The sequence below is a fragment of the Rhinoraja longicauda genome, chromosome 8, assembly GCF_053455715.1.
Source record: "Rhinoraja longicauda isolate Sanriku21f chromosome 8, sRhiLon1.1, whole genome shotgun sequence".
In the NCBI taxonomy this organism is placed as follows: Eukaryota; Metazoa; Chordata; class Chondrichthyes; order Rajiformes; family Arhynchobatidae; genus Rhinoraja; species Rhinoraja longicauda.
The window spans coordinates 64,492,684-64,520,649 of NC_135960.1; the positions used below are offsets into that span (position 1 = coordinate 64,492,684).

At 41.1% G+C, this 27,966-nt stretch overlaps 1 long non-coding RNA gene across 2 annotated transcripts in view; it reads right to left on the minus strand.

The window, feature by feature from the left end:
* LOC144596326 (uncharacterized) overlaps positions 1–27,966 on the minus strand; it is a 167,402-nt gene that overhangs the window by 132,638 nt on the left and 6,798 nt on the right. The window contains exons 2-3 of one of the 2 annotated variants that reach the window (XR_013547587.1): positions 24,894–25,023; positions 23,940–24,206 (exon numbers count right to left, since the gene is read on the minus strand). This is a non-coding gene — a long non-coding RNA (uncharacterized LOC144596326). Of the gene's footprint in view, positions 1–23,939; positions 24,207–24,893; positions 25,024–27,966 lie in introns of those variants that run through there. The other variant, XR_013547586.1, reaches the window with a different exon arrangement.

Here is a 27,966-nt window from a genome sequence, read left to right on the forward strand (position 1 = left end):
ACATCATCCTTCATTATTTCCACCTACTGCAACCTGGTCCCGCCATCAGTCACATCTTCCCCCGCTATCCAGTTTTGTTACCTTCCCCTACCTCCAGGGGTTCAGTGCTGCCGGAGCTCACTGGAGCACCACTCCAGCACCTCTGTAAAAAAAAGCCAAAATGAACAGCAGGGAATTTTAACTAGTGGGGAATTTAATAGCGGCCGCTCAGGCACCAGTGACAGCTCAGGCACCTAAAAAAGTGCCACTGCAACACTGCCTACCTCATTCCATCCAACCATCATCCTGCCCCCTGCTTATCTGCGTTCTCTTTTCATGTTCCTTACTTACTACATTCCACATCTGCAACCTCTTGTGTCTCCTCATATCATCTTCAGTGTCTCTACCGCCACACTCTCCCACCTGACCCTCACCTGGTTCAACTATCACCTATAAGCCCCTGTTTCACCTCTCCCTCCCACTTCTTTATACTGGCTCCCTCCCCTCTACACTTTTAGCCCTGATGCAGGATTTTGACACAAAATGAATCTACAACTAATGAAAATGGTACAGGACATTTAAAAACAATATTAGGAATGGATGGAGTCTCCATAGGAAATCATGAAAGGGAAATCATGATCAATTATTCTGCTCTCATTTTTGCGGTTGCAGCTAGCAGGCTAGATACGCACAAAGCAGTTGACATGGTGTCTTTGGACTTTCAAAACTTCTTCCACGCATGCAAATATCTTTAGACACTTGGCAAGGTCGGATGCAGGAGTTTCCTCTGTCTGGTATGTCTAAAATCAAGGGTCACAGTTGCAATATAAGGAGTCAGCCATTCAACTTAGAGATAAGAAAAAAAATCATCAGCCAGAGTTGGAATTCACTACTCAAGAAGGTTGAGAAGGCTCAGACGCTGAATATATTCAAGACAAATGTCAATAGATTATTAGATATTAAGTGAGTCAAGGGATATTGCACTACTTCCACATCTCATGTTATATCAGATTTGTGTCCTTCCAACAGCACTCCAATAATTAGTTGAATCTAACAGATTATTAGAATTGCTGATGTACATCTTGGAGATTGGAGGAGGGTGGAGCAAACTGTCATCCTTCAGTTTCAGTTTCAGTTTCAGTTTTAGTTTATTGTCATGTGTATCGAGGTTTTGTTGTGCGCTAACTAGACAGCGGAAAGACAATACATGATTACAATCGAGCCATTCACAGTGTACAGATGCATGATAAGGGAATAACATTTAGTGCAAGGTAAAACCAGTAAAGTCCGATCAGAGATCGGAGAAAGAGAGATTCCTCCATTTACCTATTGATTATATTGTAATAGATATTATTCTTATCTATTATCTGTCCAATCCATAATTAAAAACTAAGTATATAAAACAAGGTCAGTAATTCTTAAGAGTATTTGCACCTTCCACAGAATCCTTAAATATCATGAACTCTTGATTTGAATTGTCCTAAAAATGCTTGATAATTACATTTCCAGGCTTTTGAATCTCCACCTGGCTGTATATACTGTACATGTATATCATGACAGCAATAGACCAGAGATTTAGCAATATACCAATCCATTGAGACTAATGTCTGTGTGACTCAATACCTCTTGTGCTGGAAAAGTAATTTAGTACAACTGAAGAATTTATGTATAGAAACCACTGTAAAAAGTGCCAATATAAATCTGCAACTGGGTGCTACATTGAACCAATTTGCATCTCACGACATCAAAATTATAAATCTTCCCACCAGATTTACTTGTATTCAAATTCCACTTGAATCATATCCTACATGGTTGTCAGGCTGACTCCTTTGTTGCCGCACAATATCATCCACTCGTGTCTTGACAACAATTTGGAGCAGAGTGAGGATTTCATGAAAGGGTGCAGATGAAATGATAACATTTATTTGTTAAATAACTCATGGTCAAGTTGCCTTAACTCACGTCTTCAACGTTCAACAGAACATATGTACCTGCAGTCAGTCTTAGATGCAATTGAACATATTTTTTATCAAGCAGACTTAATTTTTTCATTTCATTCAACATTCAAAAGGATTCATGGAGAGCACTTAGATTGTGCCTTCTTTTGATTAAATAGAAAACACATACTTTTCTATGGGTTTCAAGCAACAGAGAATCATACCCTCACGATTAGGAGCATTTTTTGCATTGGTTTTTAGTCACTGAATATGTTTAGTTTATTGTCACGTGTACCGAGGTACAGTGAAAAGCTTTTGTTGCATGCTAACCAATCAGCAGAAAGACTATATGTGATTACAATCAATCCATTTACATGATAAGGGAATAACGTTTAGTGCAAGGTAAAGGATCTACCTTTAGTGCAAGGTCTGATCAAGGATAGTCCGAGGGTCACCAAAGAGGCAGATCGTAGTTCAGGACTGCTCTCTGGTTGTGGCAGGATGATTCAGTCGCCTACGAATAGTATCACCATCCTCCTCTAAAATGATATCCCCATTCTTTATTTTATTTATTTTTCATCCCTTAAATCTGAGTGAGTCATGTACCATCCCTTTACTGCAGAGAGTAACCTGTTTCCACCCTTCCATCCACTTTTGAGGAGGCGCAGGAAGCTAGTGAATCATCTTCCAGTTTTACTTCTCTCTCTGCTGTTCAGCAGGTCTTGCAAGCATTGCAACGATTGGGAAATAGCTGTGAGGCAGTGTGAGATTATTCATGTCCCAAATCCCTTTCACAGGTACAACATGGCATCATTCTACTTAGGTGTTGCATTCTATCAAAAAAAAACCTGGTCATCCTCAGAGCTTTGTGCACTTTTTTTATTGCCAAACAATATCTTCCATTTTTCAAAACAATGTATTATATTATTTTACACTATCACTGATCAATTTCATGATTTAACATTTGCCTAAATGTTCATTTGATCCTTCCCAAAATTAGAGAACCTGGTTTATATTATTTTATAGCACTAAACCAAATCAATAGCATAATTCCTGTATTGAAGCAGAATCATTAATGACCGCCTTTTGCCCATTACCAGTGCCATCAAAGGTAAAAATGATGATGACAATGACCGCTAGCCCACATATAGTGAATGGTTGACGGATGCATGCAGAACTGGTAGATCACCCAGTTAATCAAATAGTAATGCTAACTTGAAACGTGTTCTGTCATTTTGGAGCTTAATAGTCCAACCATCATGCTCTCTAACTCACGCTTGGCTGAACTTTGGTTCATCTCTAGTCTAGTCTAGATATACAGTGCGGTAACAGGCCCTTTGGCCTACCAAGTCTGCGCCGACCAGCGATCCCCATACTCCAGCACTATCCTACACACTAGGGACAATTTTACCAAAGCCAATTAACCTACAAACCTGTACGTCTTTGGGGTGTGGGAGGAAACCAGAGCACCTGGAGAAGACACACACGGTCACGAGGAGAACATACAAACTCCATACAGACAGCACCCATCGTCAGGATCGAACCCAGGTCTCTGCACTGTAAGGCAGCAATTCTACCGCTTCGCCATCGTGCTACCCTAAGGGAAGAAAGAGTCACCATTTTTCAAAGGGATCATTCAAAACATATAAACGAGTTGTTTAATCTCTTCTAGCTGTTGCTGTGATTTTGCAGCAATTGGATGCTCTCAAATGTTAGTTCAATTTGGAAAAAACGTTTTCAGGGAGTAGTGTAGCAGGATTTTTTTCCTGACATCATTACTTCTCAACAAATCCAATGCCTTGAAGTATGGGTTTATTAGTAGGCATTTCCATTGGAATACAGGATGACTGTAAGTGCATTCAGAGTGGCTCGACCAGAAACGGGAGGTGGGGGTGAAACAAGAAGGTCTCTCGGCAGAAGAGCATATCTGCCCAGAGTTCCACAAGCTATTCTCCTGAATGTACCTCAGGAAGTGGAATGGCATAAGTACATATGTGCACTTCATGCGTTGGCCTTGCACATGAAGGGTTATCCTCAGTGATAGCTGCCACTTGGTGTGTTCACTAATGGACGTTGATCAAGGCAGGGATCACAATGCCACTGACTGTGGAAGAGACCTTGGCAATGAATCCCAATGCACATAGCCGTAGAGCTGTACAGCAGAGAAATAGGCCCTTTAGTCCAAATTGTAGAAGTTGGAATTCTAGACTAGTCCCATTTCCCTGTATTTCCCCTGTATCCCTCTATCCTCTTCCTACCCATGTATCTGCCCAAATATCTTTTGAAAGTTGTAAGTGAATCCAGTTCTATAGCTTCCTCTAAGGACTACTCTTTGAGTGAAAAGGTTGCCCCAGAGGTCCCTCAATAATCTCTTCCCTCTCATCTTTAGCCCATGCCTTCTAGGTTTAGAATGTGAGCATTCAATTTATCCAATCCCTAAGTCATGTTGCAGCCTCCCGTGTTCCAAAGAAAACAAAATGCCAGCCGATCCAACCATTCCCTGTACCTCAAGCCCACAAACACAGCTAACATCCTGGTGAATCTTTTCTGTACCCTTTCCAACTTAATAACATCCGTCCTATATTACCATACACCTGTACTCCTAGATCTCGCCGTTCCACAACACTCTCTGGGGTTCTCCCATTCACTGCGTAAGTCCTATCCTGGTTTGACATTAAAAAGTGCAAAATCTTAAACTTGTCAGAGTTTGCTATTGCTTGGCCCACCTTCCTAAATGATCTTGATCCTGTTGTAAACTTAGATATTCTCCCTGACTGTCCACTATATACCCGCAATTTTAGTGTCACCTGAAGATTAACTAACAATGTCATCTAAATCGTCAACATAAATTACAAACAACTGACCTTTATTGCACTCTGCTGGTCGTAGGCATCCTATCAGAGAAAAACCGTCCACAACTACCCTTTGACTCCTTTCTTGAAGTCAATTTGGAATCCATTTCATGTCTTCTTTTTGTCCTCCTGATTGCTTTCTTAAGTATACTCCTAGACTTTTTACACTTGCATAGAGATCCGCTTGATCCCGACTGCCTAAATCTCCTGTATGCCTCTTTCATTATGCTGACCAGACTCTCAACATCACTCGTTAACCAGGGTTCACTAAATTTGCCAGTCTTGCCCTCCACCCTAGCAGGAACATGCTGCCCCTGTACTCTTGCTATTTCACTTTACAAAGCCTCACTCACACTTGCCAACTGTCCTCTTACCTGCAAACAGATTTTTTAGTCGACCTCTGTAAGTTTCCATCCAGTGCCTCCAAGATCAGCCTTGGCCCAATGTAGGATCTTAACTTAACTAATAGAATTATGGTTTCTGGTCCCAAAGTACTGCCCTGCTGACACTGCAGTCACTTGCCTTGCCCTGTTCCCTAAAGAGGAGGTTCAGCATTGTGCCCTTGCTAGTAGGGCTCTTTATATATTAAAGAACCTTTCTTGGACACATTTAACAAATTCCGTCTAGTCCAAGCCTTTATACTTGTTCATTTCCACGTCACAGCTGCGGGGTTTTACACCGTTGTCCATTTTAACTTCAGTTTCTAATAATGTTCCTTAGTCTCTTCCTGGGACAGACAAGAAACAAAAGGACAGATTGTGTAGGAATGAAATGCAGATTTAAACCAAAGATAGACAGAAAAAGCTGCATCTCTGGTGAAAAGGAATAGGTGACGTCACAATAGACAATAGGTGCAGGAGGAGGCCATTCGGCCCTTCGAGCCAGCACCGCCATTCAATGTGATCATGGCTGATCATTCTCAATCAGTACCCCGTTCCTGCCTTCTCCCCATACCCCCTAACTCCGCTTTCCTTAAGAGCTCTATCTAACTCTCTCTTGAATGCATTCAGAGAATTGGCCTCCACTGTCTTCTGAGGCAGAGAATTCCACAGATTCACAATTCTCTGATTGAAAAAGTTTTTCCTCATCTCAGTTTTAAATGGCCTACCCCTTATTCTTAAACTGTGGCCCCTTGTTCTGGACTCCCCCAACATTGGGAACATGTTTCCTGCCTCTAATTCGCCTATTCGTTTCTCCGGAGATGCTGTTTGACCCACTGAGTTACTCCAGTTTTTTGTGTCTAACAAAAGCACAGATCTCTGCTGGGAGCACAACCTGAACAAAAATTCTGCAGGTGCTACTAACTCTGACATGTGCTGTAACCAAAAAGGTTTCCACTCCGTCAGCATCCAGCTGCAATATAACCCGTCATGAAGAAGAGAAGGGACAGCCTATCTAGATATCATCTTCCAAAGCAGGATTTATGTGAAGAACGAAGTCAAGTGTAAAACAGTATCTGAGAACGCAAAGACACTGGTCAGCAGAATGCCACTGACTGTCATAGCATTTGCTTGGCACAGAGCAAGGGTAAAGGCTATTACAACGTAAACATACTAAACAAAATGTATAAATAATATCATGCTGTACAATATACAAACTGCATCGCTGTTGTACGTGACCATAGTAACTGCATTCCATTTGCATTGGCCTTCCCCCGTGCTTCACCTTTCCCAGTGGCTGTTAAGTTGTCAGGCTCTGGTGCTTTCAGAGGTGTCAGATGTCAACAGGCTTGGAGGTTAACCTTGAGCAGCTCCAGGCAGAGAGGTCGTGTCTACTAACCGTGCCATCCCAGCATGGGTGAGAACAGTCCGTGCTGGCTGGCTGACAGGCAACACCCACAGCACTGGCAGAATGTCAGGGAGTAGGAATACATTCACAGTCATAGGACAAGGTTGTGCTCTTTGGGGCCGTTGTCAGTCCTGGGGCAAGGTATCAGCAATCCTTTCTAACAACTGCAGGACAGATTCCTGGTTGGCGTGACATTCTGGAAGCACCTTTGCATGCTGCAATCCCTCGGCTATGAAGGCAGAACCTTCATCTGAGCTTTTGCTGCAACACTTGGGAGAATTTTGTTTGTGCTGCTTGGCAATGGTTAGATGTCATAAAACATGCTCGACTCCACAAGGGTGCAAATAAAGTTGCTCACCACTGCTGTGCTGGAAGGGGAAGGCTCCAACGGCTTCACAAAGCTTCTTTTTTGCTCCTCGACACTAAATGCACATCTCCCAGAGCACCAGGAGTCCCATCATGCACACTCATCTGACTGGATTGGGGGTAAAGTGGGAGAAGATAGAAACCCAGGCTTACAACAACTTGTCAATCCAAAGAGAGGGAATTGAATTGAATTGAATGCAATACACTATTGTCACATGCGGCAAGTTGCAGTAAATTTCTTTGCTTGCATACCCAATGTCTGCAAATAGTCACCACATAAAGGGCGCTGGAAAAGTAACAAAGTATCCTACGCCAGGTCCTCCTTTGTTTAACCCCCCATAACCTCCCCCTTCCTGCCATCCCACCACTCCAGTTCCTTCTTTGTTCAACCCCCCCCCCCTCACAGCGATCCCCTATGCTGGGTTCTCCTTTGATCTTCCCCCACCCCCCTCCCCCCCACTCACGGTCCTGAGCCTGCAGGCTGAGAGTGGTGGTGACGTGGGAATTAGGTGTGACAATGCCGTCATCTTCACTGGTTTCAACTTCAGTGCTGATCATGAACTCACCAAAGAGCTGATCATGAACTCACCAAAACTCACCATTTGATCTAGTGGTTACCCAGAAGCCATTTCTTCTGGCTTCAGAAGCCAATTACATGAAAACAATGTTCTTGTTTTCTTCTTTTCCCCTTATCACAACAAGAATATTAGACTCGGTTGCATGCACCAATATTGCTGGAGAAGTAACTGAAGATAGCAATTTCATTTGCTGCCAATACGTGGAAGGGGATGGAAAAGGGTGTGAAATCTACGACAGTGTGAAATGTGTGGGAGTAGCTTGAAGCACATGTATTCATGGAATAAGTAATTACAGGAAGATTTGTGGGGATGTTGCCATGCGATGAGAAGCATCTGAAGCGAGGATGTGATTGATATCAAATGGCAATGGAAGATGCATCCATTGGTTTTGACCCCAAATTAAGTCATTGAATCTATCGCTGCATGCAGTGCATCCAGGTCCTCAGACCTCCAGCCCGACCTGCAGTCACTGCCTTAGGATGTATTTTGGTCCACAGTCGATAATGGATTTCTCATCTAATTTTGGATCCCCTCCACTTAAACCATTGCAGCCACCATCTGAAATCGCCCTGGTGTCCATTCTCAATGATATTACGCCAATCCTCAATGTTTTCCAGGTCAAATTCACCTCCTACACAACATCCAACATCTGCCATAACCACACAGTATCTCCCATTCAGCCATTCGGGGAGATGCAAGCTAGCTTTAAGCAGAGAAGACAAACATTAACTATAGTAGATTACTGTTGGACCTAAGCTGACGCATGTGGCTGCAATTAATTACATGATTAGCACTGGCTGCTTTCCAAAACCACTGGCAAAAAAAGGCAAAATAAAGCATTTTGTTGTCTGCATTGCAATCAGATTAATTGTAGTATACAATCCCACCCCAACTTTCAGACACCATCAAATTTATCCCCATCAGTATCAACATAAAGAGCATTCAAACAACCATCTATTCCTTCAGCACCAACCTTCAGCAACAGACTGGTTCCACCAAGATACAGTGCAGAACGCCACAGGAGATCCTTCTTCCCTGTGGCTATCAAACTGTACAACTCCTCTCCCTTCTGTCGTGGGGTAGACTGACTTCCCTCCCCCCCCCCCCCCCCCCCCAATCTTTGCACATCCCCAATCCTTTCCACTCGTCACTTTAATTTCATGTTTCATGTATTTTGTGTGTTATGACTGTTGGCAGATCAATTTCCCTCCTGGGATAAATAAAGTTATATCGTATGATATTGTATCATATTAAAACCAAAGGCATTTTGCCCACAGGCCATGATTTCTGAATGTGGCTCTTCATACCCTGCACATCGTATCTTAGCCATATTTTTACTCAAGATGTTGAGGAAATACTGAGTGTTTCCTCAAAGGAAAGGTGAGAAATTAGACCATGAGTTGATCCGAACTGTTTTGTTGAATTTCATAGTGACTGCCACAAAACTGGCCTCCTGCCAGGCCTGTCATCTCAAAAATTATAAATGGTCTGGAAGAATAAACATGTCAAACTACACGATAGACAACACAAAAATGAGACTAAATATTTAACTGCAGTGAAATGCTGGCAAATTGCTAAACCAAGTTATGTAATATTTCTTCGTTCCGTTTTTTTCTACCTTCTGTAACATATGCAGGATCATGCCTTTTTAAAATAAGGAAGAAACTATTATGCAATCTCAACTTTCATAGGCAGGAACATCTAGGTTCATAGTAAGAAATTATTGACCAGAATGTTGCATAATTTATCCGGAGTATGTTTGCATACTTGAATCCATTTTTTTAGGACATTAATTTTGCTGTTATTTTTATAGTTAAAAGTATAAATATAAACAATATTATTTTTTTAAATGGGTACAATTAACACTTTGAAGTTGGAAGCCGGTAGCATGACACAGATGCATCTAAATGATAGTGTGCTCACAGTATTAACACTAGCAGCTGTTGCATGTGGTTGATATAACAGAGAAAAGCTCCATAACGTTTTAATGGGTGCAAAATGGTATTGGTTATTATAATTTTATTATTGTCGCATGTACCGAGGTGCCATGAAAAACCTTGCGTGCTATTCGGTCAAATCAAGCTCTTCCTGGATCTGGTGGTACGTGCCTTTGTGTCTTCTGCCCAATGAAAGAGGGGAGGGAATGACCTTTATGAATATGGTCCTTGAGTATGTTAGCTGCTTTCCAGAGGCAGCATGAAGTGTAGATGTTGTCTAGGCGAGGGGAGGAGGCTGGCTGGCTTGTGTGAGGGGCTGGGCTACATCCACAACCCTATGCTATTTAGCGTTCTCTTGGTCCGAGCAGTTGCCAAACCATGCCGTGATGCATCCCGATAGGATGCTTTTTACAGTGCATCTGTAGAAGTGGTAAAAGCCGTTGGTGATATGTTGAACTTCGTTAGTCTGCTATGGAAGTAGAGGCATTGGTGTGCTTTCTTGGCCATGGCTTCAATGTGGTCTGCCTAAGTTGGATTGTTGGTGATATTTGTGCCTAGAAACTTGAAGCTCTTCAGCATCTCCACTTCAGCTTTATTGATGCTGACTGGGCTACGTCATGAGGTCAATAATTCGCTCCTTTGCCTTGCTGGTATTAAAGGAGTTTATAAGTTGCTACCACTTCAGGAATTAATAAGCAAAGTAAATGAACAACATTTGGCATCGCTTCTTGATCTTCCTCATAATCTTGTTGATGTTTATATCGGTTTCATTTTTCTGCTTCTCCGATGTTTTTCACACATCCCTTTCTATTTGTAAAAAATAATTCTCTTCATTGATTGCTTATTTATTGATTGGTTTATTTATCTGTCATGTCATTTATTTAATTTTCTCTGCTCACTTCATTGAATATTGCTGTTTTCTCTGAAGAAATAGAGAAAGCACTAGGACTATGAGGTGTTACTATAACAGGAATAACACAAATTATCAAAATAGCAGTAAAGAATAACAAATTGAATAAAGAGCACATAATAGTAAAATAGCTGGACAATTAAAGTAATTTGAAACAGCAAGAGGAAGACATAAATATTTTCAAACAGTATGAATTTTGTATACTAAGTTACAAATAATAATCGCTGACTTTATAAAGTATGAATTACTTTTTTGAAATGGCAACATGATAATTTGAATGCCATATGTCACACAGGGCAAAGTTGGTGCTGCTAAAAGAAAGGTTTTGAAGTTTAGTTTACAGATCATGCTTGCTATCATTAATCTATCCATGTCTATTCACGTAGTTCGTCTGGTTATTATGGACTGAAATTAGAAACATGACTCCTTGCATCCGTCCTGCTGATCAATGGCCATATGGCATAAAGAGTGGATCAGAGGAATTGGGTGTAATTTTAGTAAAAAATACAAACAAATAAAAGTTCGTCCACCTGAAAGGAATCGCTAAATTAAGATAATGTTTCTTTCATGTAAATTGTGTCGTGTAAAGTGCAAATCTTTGGAATTTCCATTGGTACTTCTCTGCCATGAGACAGGTGGAACTGCTAAAATATCCATTCAGTGTATCCTGCTATTCTGCCGATTTTGCAGTGCTCCCACTAAAGTCACAAAAAAAGAGTGCAAGACAATTGAAAATTTAGAACCAACTCAGGTTAATAGCTCAACCCGTGGTTGGAAGCACGAGCAATTCTACCTGACTTTTCCAATGTACTTAGGTTTTTGGGGACCCAGATAATCACCCAAACATGCTTGACGAGCACTGCCAACAGTGACCAACCACTCTCTGCCACTGAACTCACAATGGAGACCTGTGAGGGAGCTGAGCCTTAAGATCCCTTGGCATTTGTGCTGCAAAATCAGTTGTTGGATGTAATGCATGTTGGAGCCACACACCTGTAGAGTCCCCTATCACTGTAGTCCTGTCTGGCTTCTCTCTACCCCGCTGTGCCTCAGAGCCAGACTTGGTGCCACAGACTTGGTTAATGTTGCTTTCTCCTGCACACATCAACCCCCCCCCCCCCCCATCACCACCCTCCCAATAGTATCCAAGAGGGTACATGTGTTTTGGAGGGAAATGGTCACTGGAGATTCCTGCCTACTCCCTTTATATTTCCTGGTGGTCACCCATCCACATTCTGCCTGCACGTTAGATGTAACCACCTCATTATAATTCCTATCTACGCGCTCTCATGGTCATGAGGCTGTGCAGCTGCAGCTCCAGTTCCCTCACGCGATCTGTCAGAAGCTGTAGCTGGATGCAATTCCTGCAGCTATAGTCCACAGGGACACTGGAAATTTCCCTGATTTCCCACATTCTGCTGGAAGAACACACTAACTGCCATACCGATAGCACCTAGACCAAGTAAGAAAGTTACAGAAAATAAGACTTGATCCTATCTTGCCATCATCCACTGCTCAGCCTCATGGACTAGGCCTCTTGAGTCAAAGCCTCAATACTGACCCTCACACTGAGCACTTGGAACACAACACACAGCCTCTCCCAAAATGGCCACTCCCAATACTTTGCTCCGCAATGCCTTCACTTCTTATAAGCTGCAGTGCCAGTGAAAGGGTGGTCCTTTAAACCTTTCTATTCTACATTTTCCTTGATCTCCACCCCCTTTGATGTCTCATTCTCACTCCTTACACTTCCTTATCTCCCTCTCCCCGACTCTCAGTCTGAAAAAGGGTCTTGACACAAAACGTCACCCATTCCTTCTCTCCAGAGATGCTGCCTGTCCCATTAAGTTACTCCAGCATTTTGTGTCTATCCTCGGTTGAAACCAGCATCTGCCGTTCCTTCCTACATGCTATTTTACACCTTCCCATTGCTCTTCTGCTCTACCTCCAGGCTGGAAAGTCACTACCTGAGTCTTCTCGAGGTAGCGCTTCATCAAGATTCTTTCAATATTGGTGGGAGGCTTTGCCTGTAATGGGCCAGTCTGAGAACACCACTCTCTGAAGACTCTCGCATTCCTGTGCTTTGGAATTGCCATACCAGGACATGATACAACCAGTCAGTGTACTTTTTACAACCCAGCAGTGTGAATATTGATTTGTCTAACATCAGAAGGGTCTCGATCCGAAACGTCACCTATTCCTTTTCTCCAGAGATGCTGTCTGACCCAGCTTTTTGTGTCCATCTTCGGTTTAAACCAGCATCTGCAGTTCTTTCCTATACTTTCTACAGTATATATATGGAAGTTTGTTGGAGTATTCAGTGACATGTTAAATCCTTTTAAACTGCTAATAAAGTTTTGGTGTTGCCATGCCTTTGTCATGATTACATTTAGTGCTGGGTCCAGGATAAATCGTACGGGATGTTAATGTCCAGGAATTTTAAACTTTTAACTCGCTCCACTGCCGACTCATCAATGGCACTTGGTCTGGCTACAATCCCTGACAGAGCACTGCATCATGCAGCGGGGTACTGAAGCTACAGGCCGGACCGCCAATCTCAGGGCTATCTGCGTGTCATTGGACGGCAGTTCAAAGGCAATAAAGCCCCGAAAATTCCCAATTCCTAACTTTCTATCAAGCATCTGACATCTCTGCTTTTGCTTACAAGTCGTCTATATGTATATCTGAAGGCAGTCGATTTAAAATGTATAGCCTTTTCTGGGCACAACTGGACCTCTGCAATAAGAGGTTGAGCCAGGAGAATATCAAAACCTTCTCTGACTTCACACAAAAGGCATTGTAGATGTAGGGTCTGTTTTGAACCTGGAAGGAAACCAAAATAATCCTAAATGAATGCAGTGAATCTGACTATATTGTCTGCCCATTTTACATCCAGGAGTAAAAAATTAATAAAATTAGTCCTAAAGTGCTACGAATGTAAACGTATCTTTCAATGTTCCAACCTGATAGCGGAATTTAACTTTTATTATCATTCCACTCCCCCATTTGTAATTAAAACCAATTATTTTCAAGGTGAAAGTGGCAGTGCATCTCAAACCAGAAATGATTAAGAATAGCAATATTTAAGTATGCTGCTTTTTTTAATGCAGTGATATGTTCAATGTGTATCAAGTAAACAGGCTTTCCTGGTTCACCAACTGAGTCAACAGAAATCTTGACCAACTGGTGTTTCAGTGACTGGATTCCCCACTGAACTTCATAAGCAAACACTAAAGTTTGGATATTCAAATTCCATCCAGGAAGTACATTTATCCCATGCTTTTGCACAATTGCTGTGAAGTAAAACTCATTCCTTTGCCTTCCAGCCAAAGAAATGTTGCAATGCTACATAAGTGAGATTTCTATTCCATTTCTGACATCTTGATGAGACTGATAATTTAGTGCCAATGTTTAGTTTAGAGATACAGAGCAGAAACAGGCCCTTCGGCCCACCGAGTCCACTCCGTCCAGCGATCCCCGCACATTAACACTATCTTACACACAGTAGGGCAATTTACACTTATAACAAGCCAATTAACCTTCAAATCTGTACATCTTTGGAGTGTGGGAGGAAACCAAAGATCTCGGAGAAAACCCACGTGGTCATGGGGAGAACGTACAAACTCCTTACAGGCAGCACCCATACTCGGGATGGAACCTGGGTCTCTGGCGCTGCAAGCGATGTAAGGCAGCAACTCTACCGCTGCACCACCGTAACCGCAACAGCAATGTATCCCAAAGTTACTAGGGACGAGTTTGTGACCAACAAGGTTTCATATCTAGTATTCCTGATAGTGATAGAGAAAGGAAATGAATTCCAACAGTCTGAACTGGATGTAACCTAAGTTCCAGAAATTAAAATAATGTACATTGCCTGTAAATTCTGATTGATTTAGGTATTATGTATTTATATTTCAGGAAAGTAATTAAGGTTAAGCCCATCGTTACATTTTATGCTATTATGTTATGTCTGTCACACCATTGTATGATAATGCACACATTAATGATCAGTCTTTCCAAGACATTCATCTATGCCTGGTAAAAGAATTTTCGAAGGATCAAATAACTTCTTCTTCTTCACCTCACACGGTTGTTGTCAGTTCTTTCGAGATCTCCCCAGTTGAGCCTCCTCCCAGACATTTCTGCCTGGACAACTCTTCTCCAGCTATTCCTGGGACGACCTCTTTTCCTTTGTTTTTGCATTTCAGGGCTTGCCAAGTGATGTTTGTGGCAGGTTTTCTGAGGGTGTGACCAATCCAACTCCATTTTCTCCTTCGAATTTGTAAGTCAATGGGATCCTGGCTTGTTCTTTTCCACAGGTCCATATTGCTTACTTTGTTTCTCCACCAGATGTTTAGTAGTCTCCTGAGGTAGGTGTTAATGAATGTTTGCAGCCTGTTTGTTGTGTGTTTTGTTGTTTTCCATGTCTCTGGTCCATACAGCATTACCTGCTTCACATTGGAGTTAAAGATGCGTATTTTGGTGTTGATTGAGATGTATTTTGAGCTTCAGATCTTCCTGAGCATGTGATGAAATAACTGATTTACAAATATATTCAACTGCAGTTCACGGCCAATGTGTGTGGAAATCCCTTGCTTTCTCAAAGGCATTGACATAGGGGAAAAAAACATTGAGGAGAAGAAAAAATAATTCAGCATGTGATTTAGTGGGAAACCGAGACAGTCATGGGACCTAGTCAGAAAGCTGAGGTTAGCTGATCACCGTAACAAAGGGCGCCTGTGATTGGTAAAAGGCAGGGCAAGAGTTTGCTTGTGGGACAAAGAGCCATTTTGTTATTTTCTGATCCTTAAAGGATGGCAGAGTAATGCAGCAAATTGTACTATTGTCTCACAGCTCAAGCAATGGGGAATTTGATCTCGACCTTTTGTGTTATCAGTGTGGAGTTTGCAAGATTTCTCTGTGACCACATTGGTTTCCTCCAATTGTCCCAGTTGCCTCCCAAATGGTATGGCCATTACACAGACCTGGTTGAGAGAAGAGCGGGCAGCTCAACAGCGCAGGGATTAAACGGTCCTGCGATAGGGAGGGATGTAAAAGAAGTAGGTGGGGGTTGGGGTGTGGGGAGTTGCATTACTGATCAGGAAGACTACATTTAGGGAGGTCATCCTGGGGAGCTCATCCAATGAGGCACAAAAGGTGGAGCTCAGGAATATGAAAGGTGAAATATCTATGATGGGATTATACTGTAAGCCTCCTCTAAGATAGTGGTAGATAGAGGAACAGGTATGTATGGTTCTTGAAACAGTGTGTAGATAGTTCAATCAGAGAAGAGGGGCACTAGACCATGCATTGGAAAATGAGCTTGGCCAGGTGATTGGAGTTTCAATGGGAGAGCATTTTGGGAACATTAATCATAATTCCATATTTCCAGATAGTTATGAATAAGGATATGACTGGACCTTGGATCAAAAATACTAAATTGAAGGAAGGCTAATCAAGACTGTTTATTTGTCATGCGCACCTGATAGGAACAATGAAATTCTTACCTGCTGCAGCTTTATGAACACATTAGGTGCAACAACAGAAAACCCCGCCCAATAAATCAGTTATTTCAACGATCCTGAAAATGTAAAAAACAAAGTACACAGAGAAACCGTAGTAGTACAAAGTTCATGGTGGTTCGGTGCTGACGAAGGGTTGTGGTAAGGGTGCACAAGGTATTCAAAAACATAATGGTTGATCATATGAAGCTGTTCTTAAACCTGGAGGTAACAGAGCTCAAGCTCCTGTACCTTCTTCCTGATGATAGTAGTAAGAAACAAGCATGACCAGAGTGATGTAGGTCTTTGATGACATTAGCAGCCTTCTTGAGGCAGCGCTTTCTGTATATCCTTTCAATGATGAGGAAGTTAGTATCTGTAACGGACAGGGCAATGTCCACCACTTTCTGCAGCCTCCTTAGTTTCCAAGTGTTCAAATTTCCAAACCAGGCCATGATGTAAGCAGTTAGAATGCTCTCCACCATACACTTATAGAAGTTTTATAAGTATTTGATGATATGCTGGATCCCCTCAAACTTCTGAAGAAGTAACGGCACTGGTGAGCTTTCCTAGTGATTGCATCAATGTGCAATGGTTCGGCCACAATTGGAATACTGTTTGGAGTTCTAGGCAGATCATCAGAGATAGGTATAACAGTAAGTATAACAGGAACTGGGAGAGGGTAGGACCATTCAAGGATAAAGAAGTTAATTTATGCCTGAAAGAGTGAGCAAGGTACTAAATGGGTACTTTGCATTGAGATTCACCTAAGAGAAGGACATGGAAGATAATGAGATCAGAGAGGACTATGCCTGTATTCTAGGTCATATTAATATGAAGAAGGAGGAAGTGTTAGGTCTCTTGAAGAATATTAAGGTGGATAAGTCCCCATGACCTAATGGGATCTATTCCAGGTTATTGAGATAGGAGATTATTGTGGCTGTGACAGTATGCTCCAAGCAGGTTCTCTTTGTTTAAGAAGAGCAATATGGATTATCCAGCCTTAGATACATTTTTAGGGATGTTATTTGACTATATGCTATGTTCTAGAAATCCCTGTAAAGCGTCTTTGAGTGTTTGAAAAGCGCTATATAAATGTAATGCATTATTATTATTATTATTATATTCTTAGGGTTAGAATCTGCACAGATCCGAACAGCATGGACTTGTTTAGGGCGAGTCAGCATGGCTTTGACTGGTGGAGGTCATCTCTCACAAACATGATTGAGTTTTTTGAGGTCACGAAGATTATTGATGAGGGTAGGACAGTGAATGTTGTATATATGGACTTGAGTAAAACATTGCACAACATCCCTCATGGTAGACTGAGGCACATTAATCATGGATCTCATGATTAAGGTATGTGGAATCCACAATGACTTGGTAGATTGGATTCAAAATTATCTTGGGCTTGTCAGAGGGCAGTGGCGGACGGGTTTATTTTGACTGATGGTCTGTAATCAGTGGTGTTCCACTGGGCTCAGTGCAAGGACCTCTGTTATTTTGAGATGTTTAAATAATTTGTACAAAAATGTAGGAGGGCCCATTAGTAAGTTTGCAGCTGATACATACATTTTCATAGTGAGGATGGTTGTCAAAGGATGCAGCAGGATATAGATCAGTTTGAAATATGGGTGGAGAAATGTCAGATGACGATTAATCCAGACAGTGTGATGGGAGGTCAAATGTAAGGGTAAGTAGACAATAAATATCAGCATCTTTCAAAGCGGTATGGTGGCGTAGCGGTAAAGTTACTGCCTTACAGCCCCGGAGACCCAGGTTCAATCCCGACCACAGGTGCTGTCTGTACGGAGTTTGTACGTTCTCCCCTTGACCTTGTGGGTTTTCTCAGAGATCTTCGGTTTCCTCTCGCATTCCAAAGACATACAGGTATGTAGATTAATTGGCTTGGTGTATGTGTAAATTGTCCCTAGTGTGTGTAGGATAGTGTTAATGTGTGCGGGGATCGCTGGTCGGTGTGGACTCAGTGGGCCGAAGGGCCTGTTTCCACGCTGTGTCTCTAAAACTAAAAATGAAAGCATTGATGTAAAGTGGGATCTCGGAGTGCAAATGTATAGCTCCTAACGTGACAGTACAAGAAAACAACGCAGTAAAGAAGGTGTACATCATACTTCTCTTCATCATTCGGGGCTTTGAACATAAAAGTTGGCAAGTCATGTAGCACCTATATAAAACTTTGGTTCAGCCACGATCGGAGTACTGTGTGGAGTTCTGATCACTGCAATACAGGGAAGATGTGAAGGCTTTGAAGAGGGTACAGCACAGGTTCACCAGAATGCTGCCTAGATTTGAGAGTATTAGCTATAAGAAGAAGTTTGAGAAACTTTGATTGTTTTCTTAGGGCATTGGAGGCTGAAGGGGTGACCTGAAATAAGTATATATAATTATGACAGGCATTGATAGGGTAGATAATCAGTCTTTTTCCCAAGGTGGAAATTCCAAATACTGGAGGACATAGCTTTAAAGTCAGAAGGGAAATTTTAAGGAGATTTAAAATGTATGATTTTTTTTACAAAGAGTGGTCGGTATTTGGAATGCACTACCAGAGAGCTGGTGGAAGATATAATAACAACATTTCAGAGGTATTTAGACAGGGAGATGTACAGGCACCAAATGTGGAGATGTAGGCAACATACAGGCAGATGGGATTGGCTTAAATTGACATTGTGGTCAGCACAGACCATCTTGGGCCAAAGTGCTTGTTCGTCTACTGTACTATATGTTCTATCCTGAAGACATGCTAATTGGTTACGACAAATTACCCTAGTGAATGTGTGTGGTAGCAGAATGAGTAAAAAATTGATGGACATGTGAAAGAGAATAATAGTGTAGGGGATAGATATGAAAGCCGGCATAGACATGACGGTAAATAGCCTCTTTCTACGATGTTTGGAAATGTAAACATGTAAAGTAAATATAAAATGCAACGGGTTATTCATGTCTCCATTTAGCTGTTAGATTTCTCAAGCTTTGGAAAATCCTTCCAAAAACAGACTCTTGGTTGTACTGAGACAGATTTAAATGTAACAACAAAACTTTCTACCTTTTTGGGAACACACTCACATCTTTCTATCTGGTACTGCAAAAAATTGTATTAGGTATGTATGCAGGCTGCTAAATTTTCAATTTTCAATGCACAATGTCAGAGCATCCAGTGAGTGGAGGAGGAGATGGCAAAGGAGGGAAAATATCAACCTACATATTTACATTAAGAATGTAACATTAAGAATGCATACTTGATGAAATATAAAGTATTAACTACAGTGCCCTCCATAATGTTTGGGACAAAGACCCATCATTTATTTATTTGCCTCTGTATTCCACAATTTGAGATTTGTAATAGAAAAAAATCACATGTACTTAAAGTGCACGTTGTCAGATTTTAATAAAGGCCATTTTTATACATTTTGGTTTCACCATGTAGAAATTACAGCAGTGTTTATACATAGTCCCCCCATTTCAGGGCACCATAATGTTTGGGACACAGCAATGTCATGTAAATGAAAGTAGTCATGTTTAGTATTTTGTTGCATATCCTTTGCATGCAATGACTGCTTGAAGTCTACGATTCATGGACATCACCAGTTCCAGGGTGTCTTCACTGGTGATGCTCTGCCAGGCCTGTATTGCAGCCATCTTTAGCTTATGCTTGTTTTGATGGTTAGTCCCCTTCAGTTTTTTCTTCAGCATATAAAAGGCATGCTCAATTGGGTTTAGATCAGGTGATTAACTTGGCTACTCAAGAATTGACCATTTTTTAGCATTGAAAAACTCCTTTGTTGCTTTACCAGTGTGTTTGGGATCATTGTCTCACTGTAGAATGAACCGCCGGCCAATGAGTTTTGAAGCATTTGTTTGAACTTGAGCAGATAGGGTGTGCCTATACACTTCTGAACTCATTATGCTACTACCATCAGCAGTTGTATCATCAATGAAGGTAAATGAGCCAGTACCTTCAGCAGCCATACATGCCCAGGCCATAACACCTCCACCACCGTGTTTCACAGATGAGGTGGTATGCTTTGGATCTTGGGCAGTTCCTTCTCTCCTCCATACTTTGCTCTTGCCATCACTCTGATATAAGTTAATCTTCGTCTCATCAGTCCACAAGACCTTTTTCCAGAACTGTGGTTGCTCTTTTAAGTATTTCTTGGCAAACTGTAACGTGGCCATCCTATTTTTGCAGCTAACCAGTGGTTTACATCTTGCAGTGTAGCTTCTGCATTTCTGTTCATGAAGTCTGCGGACAGTGGTCATTGACAAATCCACACCTGACTCCTGAAGAGTGTTTCTGATCTGTCGGACAGGTGTTTGGGGATTTTTCTTTAATATAGAGAGAATTCTTCTGTCATCAGCTGTGGAGGCCTTCCTTGGCCTGCCAGTCCCTTTGCGATTGGTGAGCTCTCTTTCTTCTTAATGATGTTCCAAACAGTTGATTTGGTAAGCCTAAGGTTTGGCTGATGTCTCTAACAGTTTTATTCTTGTTTCCTAGTCTCATAATGGCTTCTTTCATTTTCATTGGCACAACTTTGGTCATCATGTTGATAAACAGCAATAAAAGTTTCCAAAGGTGATGGAAAGACTGGAGGAAAGATTAGGTGCTGAGAGCTCTCTTATACCTGCGTTAAGGAGGTAATTAAACACACCTGAGCAATTACAGACGCCTGTGAAGCCATGTGTCCCAAATATTATGGTGCCCTGAAATCGGGGTACTATGTATAAACACAGCTGTAATATCTACATTGGGAAACCAAAATGTATAAAAATGGCCTTTAATAAAATCTGACAATGTGCACTTTCACCCCATGTGATTTTTTCTATTATAAATCTCAAATTGTGGAGTACAGAGGCAAATAAATAAATGATGAGTCTTTGTCCCAAACATTATGGAGGGCACTGTAGCTACTGAATTTAAAAGATTTTTAAAATGTGAAAATAGATTCATTGCTGAAATAAAGATTTAGCCATTTGTTCATCTTGCTTTCATTGAGTAATATCTCTGCATTGGATGCCTGGAGAGATAATAGAATATATGCAGCTTGCTCTGCAGTTGTGTTTTATGATCAGCTGGAAGGAAGAATATCATGCAGAATGAATTAGATCAGACCCAATGAGAATATCCTATTAATGCTTGGTGAGAAATTGTATACCTTTCCACATCTAATCTCATTGAAAACTATGACATTTCCTTAAAGTGAAAAACTAAAAGCTGGAAAGCAGAATATAAGCTTCAAAACCAGATGTTGAGATGGACTTTATACTTCTTATGAAAACATGAATATAGCCATTCAAACAAATGAAAGATTGCATTTTAGGTTTCATGATGTTATAAAATAATTTTGACCACACATTGTTAATTTTGATGATAATTGAATGTTTCAGTCACTTGGAGAAATGGTGGACAAAATATATTTGGAAAGTTCAATTTAATTGATCTTTTTGGAAATGTTCCATTCTTTTAACAGAATTATATACTAATGTTTCCTAATTAATAAATGTATTTATGACCTAACTAAATACATTATATCATTCTTATAAACTGAAGTAAAGATGAATCAGTGTGTCTGATGGTGAACAAAACATTGACACATTGAAATAATATTAAAGATCAGCCAGGTTTCTGTGATAATCTTAAAACAAAAGACCCAATTTTAGCATATCCCATTACTTATCTTCCTATGATCTCGATTCACCACATACACTATTGCACACCTCCCATCTCATAGCTTGCAACTGTTGCACATATTCATAGATGACTGCCAAACCATCTCTCTCTGACATAGAGAATTCCAAAGATACACAACAGTCTGATCTCTGCGAACTTCCTTGCATATCTACCTTAAGTGTGCATCTCCACATCCTCAAAACTATGCCTCCTCATTCTATATTCCCCTGTGTCCACTCAGAATTGTATCTATTTTTAAATAATATCACCTCTCAATTTTCTAAACTATGATGAGAATCTGTTGAATTGTGGACTAAGCAACAATCAGCCTCAACTAATTTCAGTCGTATGAGGGCCAAATGACTTTATCCCCCACACTTGCTTACCCCTCATCAGTTGCCTCAGTTGAAACAAGAGAGAACCAGCAATGGCTATTAAGAGTCTTATAGTACAATGGCAGCTGCAGCATTGACTAGGAGATCATCATGGTTGGGACTACAGGTGTGTGTGTGTGTGTGTGTGTGTGCGCGTGCGTGTGTGCGCGTGCGTGCGTGCGCGTGTGCGTGGACCTGATCAATTTAATTGATCTTTTTGGAAGTCTTCCCCTCTTTTAGCAAAATTATATTCTAATGGTCCCTACTTAATAAATGTCTGTATGACCTAACAGGCCAAATACATTATATCATTTTTATAAACTGAAGTAAAGGTGAATCAGTGTAAGTGCCTGATCGTGCACAAAACATTGACACATTGAAATAATATTAGATAAAGATCATCCAGGTTTCTGTGATAATTTTTTTAAAAGACCCAATTTCATCATATCCCATTACTTATCTTCCAATGATGTCGATCCACCGCATACGCCATTGCACACCTCCCATCTGATAGCTTGCAAATTTGTTGAATTTGACAAAATCTTTTGTCATGCTGGAGTAGGACGCCATCTTTAAGGTTAGAAGCTTTCCTAATGCAATGATCATTTCATCATGTCTTCCATGCATCCAGCACCAATGAAATCTTCAACTACATCCTCCGTAGTAGGTGAGCAGTCATCCTCTGTAAAGCTGGGATATGCACTATCCTTATGCCCTCCACTGATTGCACCTTGACTTGGGACGCACCACATGCAATTTCCACCTCTGATCCAGCCTCTAAATTATACAGTAAGAGTATCTGAGCTGGTAGCTGTGAGTGTGAAATCAAGTGATGCTATGTCTTCATCATTCTCATCTTCTAGATATTCTTCCCTTCCTGGTCAGGTAGTCATGCTTGATTATGTGAATGTGCACTGTAGGTGGGTGCAGGGGAAGAAGATTAGATGTGTATGTTTCTATAACTTGCTGTAGCTAAATCAGGAGTGTGGATTGAGTGGAAGGTGTGAGATACAGAGTAAGGTTAGTTCAGAGAACACATTCATTTTTGATGAGTTTAGATGCTGGCCATGTGCCATCTAATATTGGCTGACGTTAACTCCTCTATGGCTTAGTGACATGTAGGCACGCCTAACATTTTGTGGTAAACCCTTGCTGACTCCAGTTGCGTACCACCACTGTAGGCCAGAGAGATGATTTGGTGTGTGTCATGGCATTCCATTTGGATGATGTGGCTGTAACCGTTGAATAACTGAAACATGTGCAAGCTATCAGATGCAAATATGTGATATGTGGTGGTGTTGTGATGAATAGATATTGTTTTAAAGTGAGTAATGGGATGTGGTGAATTGATCAGTGTCTGAGACTAGCAGTCCAGTTAACAGGATATAACAATTGAAGATGAATATAAGAAACTAGAGGAGAATGCCGTATGGCCTTTTGAGTCTGCTCTGCTATTCAGTAAAATCGTGTCTTATCTGATCTTCCCCATAGCTCCCCAATAGACAAAAAATCTGTTTATCTTGACCTTGAATATAATCAATGATTCAGCTCCACCATTCTCTGCAATAGAATATTTTATACTCACAACACACTGAAAGAACTTCTTCCTCATCTCTGTCTAGTCAGGATTGAACCCGGATCTCTGGCGATGTAAGGCAGCAACTCTACAGCTGCGCCACTGTGCCGCCCAGTTCTTGATTCCACCATGAGGCACCTCAGAATCTTAAAGGTTTCAGTAAAATCATCTCTCAGTTTTCTAAACACCAATGAGTACAGGCCCAACCTGATCAGCTGTTCTTCATAACACAACCATTTCATCTCAGGATGAATCTGGTGAATGTCTAAAACTTCTCCAATGGAAAGACAATCCTCCTTAGATAAGGAGACCAAAACTGTAAACAATACTCTTGGTGTCAACAATACCATGTCTGTTGCTGCAAATATTCTGTAATTTATACCGCATAACTTCTCAAGAAAGATATCTTTACTGACATTGACTGCCAATGAAAGGGTGGGAAGGATATGCTTTGTTGCCCACACGGCCCCACCTCTGTGTGCCTCTGTCTTGTACTTACTTTGCCCGTGGGTAAGAGACTTTTCCCATTAATTTTCTAGATTTTATTCCTGTTGTACATCATTAACTTCATAGAATGTAGAACAGTACAGCACAAGAGCAGGTTATTTTACCAACAATGTCTGTGCCAAACATGATGCCAAAACAAACTCTTATCTGCCACACATAATCAATATCTTCCATTCTCTGCATATCCATATACTTATCCAACTTCAGTGGAATATCTGTGGAAATAGCAGAGAAATACCTTATGATTATTATCTCTCCACAAATCTTGGTGAATGATAAAGAGAACCTCAGTGGAAATTCACTTTTTATTAGGCAATAACATCTGGATATATGGTACTTTGTTCGATTGAAAGAATGTCACATTTCTAAAATCTCAGCATGATTTCATTCATATTTTTACACTTAATAGCTTGCAACTTTACTTTCAGTAACAACCATAACAAATACTTTCCAGTTATCAATACTCCTGCAATGCAGTACAAAATACTGCATCATTATTCATGTTTGTCCCATATATGAGATGTGGTTTTCAACAAAGAATACAGATGTTTCTACATTTTTGTTGGCACTTTTGTTGACAAAAATCCTATTACTAAACAGTGAACTGCATTTACTTCAGCCTTTCATGGATAGTGTGAGAAAGATATAAAGGGGAAGAGTGCTAAAGTGAAAAAAGGAACAGATTATTTAATTCCTGCACAATTAGCTCTTTCTGCAGGGCAGCGCTGAATATTAACTGTCGTTGAATCCAGTCCTGCATATTAATATCCCATGATTGCTTTCATAAAAAATATTCCACATTGGCAAATGTTGCAATCAGTATTGGTCAAGAAATAGCCCATTAGTGCAGTGATCCCAATGTTAGTAATGCTGTTTAGCATGCTCATTTGCTGCAGGCTTACCTGGTGAATGGTGATGGCAGGATCAGTAGTCAAAACGACTCTCAGGAGTGGAGGCATAAGTGGCTGAAAATGCTGGAATCCTGAGCAATTAAAATAATCTTCTGGAGGTAGTCAGCAGGTCAAGCAGCATCTGTGGATGGAAAGGCATATGTCATTTCAGGTTAAGACCCTGCATCAGGAGTGAGACTGGAAATGGAAGACAGTCAGTATAAAAAGGAGAGGGGGTGTCGCGAAATGGAAATGAGAGATAACTGGGGAGGGGTTAAGGATGATGGGCAGGGAGACAGAGAGGTAGGGGACGCATAGAATTTGGAGGCTGTGGCAGGCAGAAGGACAACAAGGCAGATGGTGCTAGCTGAGGGAAGGGGAGGATGAAAGTGGTGACAGCTGCTGGAAGATAATAAGCAGAAACACAAAGACTGCCAATGTTGGAATCCAATAAGTAAGAACGGTGGCCATAGGAGCCATTAAAGAATACATTAACCCATGAAAAGAGGATGGGGAATTGGATGAAAATGAGTGAAGAGTGGATAGAAAAGGGAGTATGGGAAAGTGAACAAAATGTCACACCTCAGTAGAACTTTGTTTTCCTGTTCAAAATGGATGTAAAATGTATTTTACATTTTACTCATTTGGTAAAGATAGCCACCATTTTGTCTTGTAATCCATGATGGTATTGAGGTCCTGCTAATGTTGCCTGACATCAATTTGATTGAATTGAAGCTCGTTTGTTTTGTAATTCTCTCTTGGCATCCCAAATAACTTTGCGGAGTTCATACTTGTCCTTGTAGACACACGGAACTGCAGATGCTGGTTTACAAAAAAAGACACAAGATGCTGGAGTAACTCAGCTGGTCAGTCAGCATCTCGGGAAGACATAGATAGGCGACATTTTGGGTTGTGACCCTTCTTCAGTCTGAAACTCCAGTGCATGAAGATCTCTGTCAAAGACATGACCGTCAGGGATTGTGATTACAATCAATAGTACATAAGAGAACAGATATCCCAGAGAATTGTGGAATCGAAGAAGTTACAAACACAGGGAGGAATAAAACTACAAAGGGATCTGAAAATATAAATGAAAATTTAAATTCAGGAATTGCATAACTGAAAACAAACACAGGTAAGCTCTACAAGTAAGATGGACATGTTTAGATATGGATTCCATAATTGTAGATGAACTTAAGAGTACAGGAAGTTGGTAGGTTTAGAGTTTAAATAGCAAGTTTAAAGGAAGTTGGGTAATCGGCAGTTTAGTTGCAATAGGGTTAATTATATAGGAGAAGGGTCTCGACTCGAAACGTCATCCACTCCTTCTCTCCAGAGATGCTGCCTGTCCTGCTGAATCACTCCAGCATTTTGTGTCTACCTTTGATTTAAACCAGCATCTGTAGTTCTTTCCTACACATTTATTATATAGGAAGCTGTTTTCCTCAACTCCATTTTCTCCAAACTGCTGACCACTGAAACTCTTGTTCCCCCTCCAATCTGGCAGGTCTCTTTTCCAATTCACTTAAAATGAGCACTTTCAGAATTCTAACTCTCCTTGCCCCCACCCCGATGCTTCATGAAATTTTAGCAATCTGCCCCCCCCCCCCCCCCCCTGCACTCCCTGGCCCTCAACCCAAATACATTGGTCACACTTAGCTACTGCAGAACCTATGAGATAAAACATGGCCCTTATGAAGCAGAGTGGACCATGAGTGATGGTCAGACCACAAGAAATGGAACCTCAGATAAAGTTACTGGAGTAGATTCTGAGGGATTAAATATGTAGAGTTTAATACAGAGAAGTGTGAGGTGTTGCATTTTGGGAAGTCTAACCAGGGCAGGGCTCTAGGGAGTATTGTTGCAGAGCAGAGGGATCTAGGAGTGTAGGTACATATTTCCTTGAAAGTGGCATCACAGGTAGATAGGGTGGTCAAGAAGGCTTTCGGCACATTGGCCTTCATCAATCAGAGTATTAAGTATAGAAGTTGGGAGGTCATATTACAGTTGTACAAGATATTGGTGGGAACACATTTAGAGTATTGTGTTCAGTTTTGGTCACCCAGTTATCAGAAAGATGTTCTTAAGCTGGAAAGGGTACAAATAAAATTCATGAGAATGTTACCACGACTCAAGGGCCTGAGCTATAGGGAAAGGTTGAGTAGGCTAGGACTTTATTACTTGAAGCACATAACGATGAGGGTGATCTAATAGTGGTGTTTAAGATCATGAGAGGAATTGACAGGGTAAATGCACAGAGTCTGACCCATGGTAGGGAAATCAAAAGCTAGAGGACATAGGTTTTAAGGTGAGAGGAGCAAGATTTAATAGAAAGCCGAGGGGCAACCTTTTCACTCAATAGTGGTGGGTATATGGAACGTGCTGCTAGAGGAGGCAGTTGAGGCTGGCACAATAACAGCATTAAAAGACACCTGGACAGGTATACACATAGGAAAGATTTAGAGGGATGTGAGCCAAATTCAGACAAATTGGACAAGCTTGGATGGGCCATTTTGTCCGGCATAGACGAGTTGGCACAAGGGCCTATTTCCTTGCTGTATGATCTATGTCCCCTCAATCGTCTAAGGAAGTAGAGACATTCATGGGCTGAGCTCAGGACAGATCTCCAGGGATATGCACGCCCAGGAACCTGTTGACTCTCCATCGCTGTCCTATCGATGAAGACATGGTTCATGGATCCTTGGCTTTCTCTTTCTGAAGTCAACAATCAGTTCCTTGGTCTTGCTAATGTTCAGAGCAAGATTGTTGTTCTGGCAGCATTTAATCCAATTATCAATCTCCCTGCTGTACTCTACTCATCAGCATCCATTATTTGTCCAACAACAGTGGTATCATCTGCAAATTTAAAGATGACATTTTATCTGTAATCTGGCTACACAGTCATGAGTACAGAGGGAGCAGATTCAAAACCCAAGACTTGACCACAAAAATCTAGTGTGAAAATTCCAGTGCAATGCAGAAGGGCTATCAAAAATACTTTCTTTCAGATGAGATGTTAAAAAGCTTACTACATGATGCAACTACAAAGAAGCAAACTATCTTTAGTTTCCTGGTCACTATCATG